The sequence below is a fragment of the Botryllus schlosseri genome, chromosome 3, assembly GCF_051294905.1.
Source record: "Botryllus schlosseri isolate E-star chromosome 3, Bs_hap1, whole genome shotgun sequence".
Lineage (NCBI taxonomy): Eukaryota > Metazoa > Chordata > Ascidiacea > Stolidobranchia > Styelidae > Botryllus > Botryllus schlosseri.
This window is the reverse complement of record NC_137238.1, coordinates 28197183-28201368: the sequence shown is the minus strand read 5'-3', so window position 1 is coordinate 28201368 and position 4186 is coordinate 28197183. Positions and strand designations below refer to the sequence as shown.

General features: G+C 34.9%; 1 non-coding gene across 1 annotated transcript; it reads left to right on the top strand.

The window, feature by feature from the left end:
- Positions 1-1045: 1045 nt before the first annotated feature.
- Positions 1046-1128, top strand: Trnal-uaa (transfer RNA leucine (anticodon UAA)). Its single transcript has one exon. It is a non-coding gene; the product is annotated as a tRNA-Leu (tRNA).
- The last annotated feature ends 3058 nt before the right edge of the window (positions 1129-4186 follow it).

Below are 4186 nucleotides of genomic sequence, written 5' to 3'. Positions count from 1 at the left end.
TCATCAGACATTTCATGATGTAACACCTTTAAAACTAACGCAGTTCTCTACAGACTTTTGCGTAAATCTGTTTTTCGGTATGCGATCGATGCATTAATGACTTTAATACTATGTACTTTAAATTATCCACACTTATGAGTCGAAATGTTGTTAAGTAACTCATGTTTTCAGCATAACCTAAAAGCAAAGTGGACGAATTTCCATGTTGATCAAATACCCCAAACACTGCTTGCTTTCATAGTTAGTAATTAAGCGCATCACAGAATTTACCCAAAAAAGTCGGTACTCCGAAAATTTTGTAAAGTAGAGCTTTTGGCGTTGGACTTAAGTTCAAATGAACAAGTGTTCACGTAGGTTCGAGGTCTAAATGAGTCTTTTAAAGCATATAGAAACGAAAAAACTAAATGTTTAACACGATAATTCTGCTATTGAAATTGACTATGTATAGGTATATGCTATGTTCACGCAAAACAGATATGCGTAAAAGTCGGTATTCGACTGCGTTAGTTTCAAAGGTGTTCCTTCATTAGATGTGTGATGAAATTTAGCATGGTGCAACAAAAGTCTGTATCGAACTGCTTTGGTTTTAAAGGTGTTACATCATGAAATGTCTGACGAAATTCGGTATGGTGCATTGTTATTATGTCCTACAACTGTGTACTAACGTTCAAGGTGAGAATTTAATGTTTAGCATGCTAATTCTGTTATTGAAATTGACTATGTATGGGTATATGCTATGTTCACGAAAATCAGATATGCGTAAAAGTCGGTAATCGACTGCGATAGTTTCAAAGGTGTTCCATCATTAGATGTGTGATGAAATTTAATATGGTGCATTGCCATAAGGCTCTACAACTACGTATCAAGTTTAGAGTTGTAATTTTATTAAAAAATAAAAAATAAAAACGAACCCCACACTCAGTACTTTTCATGGGGATTAATATTTTTAGAGTCAAGTATAGCGTATCGAGACTTCATGAAACTTACTTTGAAATAGTTACTTCTACCCTAATTTAAAACGTTTCTCAGATATCGTTACAATGGAACTGGGTTGGCCGAGTGGTTAAGGCGTTGAACTTAAGCTTCAATGAACGGGTGTTCACGTGGGTTCGAACCCCACACTCAGTACGTCTTATGGGGATCAGGATTTTTTGGATTCAAATTTTTCGCTATTTTTTCATGGCCATAAGTCATTCTGGACCGCGAAATTGTGTAGCATATACTAATTTACGATAGCGCATTTGTAATTCGTGCAAATACAGTAATATCATAGTTCTTGTAACAAATTTGTATGCGCACAATATATGTTTATCATAAGTCCCACACATTCATGATTTCGTCCTAGTTTGAGTTTTAGAAAATATTATACCCACATCGCGACATCTTTCAAAAACAAAACGATGGTCAATGCTTGAGAGAGCAAATTTGCTATTTTTCATTGCCATAAGTCATTCTCAATCGCGAAAACGCTTCGTCGCATGAACACGACTCTAATGGACATAACGAAATGAAAATTTTGTCAAGTAGATCGTTTTCGGTATGCTAAATTTGATGTTGTTCCATACCGAATAGCACTCGTCAAGGTTATACAAGCATAACCCTAAACTACTCTTTACTTCAAAAAATATAAAGTTAATGAAGTAAGCAGGTTTGTATGAGAACTCGTTAAATAGAACTAAAAGTAGTCTAGAAACATAACTACTTATCAAGTAGAAGTTTTTAAAGTATTAACGCAGTTCTATAGCAACTTTTACCTAAATCTGTCTTCGGTAGAGTGTAAATATACATAGTCAGCTTTAATAACAGAATTACCATGCTAATATGTGACTCCCCACCTTGAAACTTGATACGTAGTTGTAGGACATTGTGATGATGCGGCATACCAAATTTCCTCACGCATTTCATAATGGAACAACTTTAAAACTAACGCGGCTCTACATCGACTTTTTGCCTACAGCTGTTTTGCGGGGGGCGTATAGCACGTACCTATACATAGTCAACTTTAATAACGGAATTACCGTGCTTAACATTGAATCCCAACTCTAAACTTGATACGTAGTTGTGGGACATTATGGCAATGCACCATGCTAAATTTCATCACATATCCAATGATGGAACACCTTTAAAACTAACGCAGTCGAATACCGACTTTTACGCATATCTGTTTTGCGTGAACATAGCATATACCTAAACATAGTCAATTTTAATAGCAGAATTGCCGTGTTAAACATTGAATTCTCATCGTGAAAGTTGGTACGCGGTTATAGGAGACTATAACAATGCGCCATACCAAATCCCATCACACATTTCATGATGGAACAACTTTAAAACTAACGCGGCTCTACATCGACTTTTTGCGTACATCTGTTTTGTGGGAGCTTGTTTTGCGGGGGCGTATAGTACGTACCCATACATAGCAAACTTTAATAACGGAATTACTGTAAAATGAATACTAATTTTAATAAAAAATAAGAAAAAAAGAGCGAAAAATTACATTTTATTCCGGAACACAACAAGAAAAATCGTATGAATTTGTAAACTACTTATTCATGACATAATATTAATTCTACTTGTACACTTTTTCACATTTTATAACACTTTTAGTAGTACTTAAGAGTTTCAGTTTTAAATAAAATTCAGAATATAAACTAATCGAAAAATTCGGTAATCAATTTCGCGTAGGCTATGCATACAAATGAGGAACGTTACATCAACGCGTGTTAACTACTTGTATTATGTAGCTTGTAATTCATGCAAGTAAGTCGAACAAATTCGTCGCTTGAAAACGACTCTAATGGACATAAAGAAATGAAAATTTTGTAAAGTAGATATTTTTCGGTATGCTAAATTCGGCTACGCGGTGCTAGTCTTCTTGGCCGCATGAAATAGGATGTTTTAGCTTCAACCTCAACGCATTACCACACCGAATTTAAATATAGGCGATAAATAATATACAGTATAGCTCCAATTTTAATGAAAAAATAAAAATAAAAAAGCGCGAAAAATTGCGTTTATCCTGGAACGCACCAAGAAAAACCGTATGAATTTGTAAAGTAGTTAGAAAACTACACCATTCCGCTACATTAAAGACTTTGACAATCCGGATTTTGTATGGTGTATACTAATTTTACATTGCGGAGTATTCATTATTATGTAGCTTGTAACTCAGGCAAGTAAGTCGGACAAATTCGTCGCATGAACACGACTCTAATGGACATAACGAAATGAAAATTTTGTCAAGCAGATCTTTTTCAGTATGCTAATTTTGATATTGTTCCATACCGAATAGCACTCGTCAAGGTTATACGAGCATACCCCTGGTTTCAACACTTTTACAACGATTCTTCTTGCTTCCTATAACATCCCACTTGAAGCCCTCGTTATTAGACTATGATCTCAGCCTGAGCCATGTCTTGAAGCCTACGGTAGTCTGCAAATTGTTTCGATTTATTCTGCTCGTTTTAATTTAAGGAAGCCCATTTCACTCAATGTATCGATGCCTACGGTACTCTACAAAATTTTCTGATTAATTCCCCTATGTTAATTTACCATAAGAAAGACAAATTGACTCCCAAAGTCCGAAATACTTGTTCGCTTGAGCTAGGCCGCAGCGCCTGGAGTGGAATTTTATAGTTCTTGTAAAAAGTTATTTGTACACAATACATGTTTAAGGTAAGTCCTACGCATTCATGATTTCGTCCGAGTTTGTATTTTAGTAGTATATACCAATTTAGGATACCGCGTTTGTAACTTGTGCAAGTACAGGAATATCATAGTTCTTGAACCGTGCTCAATGCTTAATAGACCATTTTTGCTATTTTTCATCGCCATAAGTCATTCTGGACCGCGTAAACACATTGTACGATATAGATGAAACTTATGCAAATCCCCGGAACGCAACAAGAAAAAATCGTATGAATTTGTAAACTACTTATTCATGACATAATAATAATTCTACTGGTATACTTTTTCACATTTTATAACACTTTAAGTAGTACTTAACAGTTTCAGTTTTAAATAAAATACAGAATATAAACTAATCGAAAAATTCGGTAACCAATTTCGCGTAGGCTATGCATACAAATGAGGAAAGTTACATCAACGCGTGTTAACTAGTTGTGTCGAGTTATCGAATGATTTTTTCCTTACATCAAAACAACTAGAATGTGTAACTACATTAAAAACG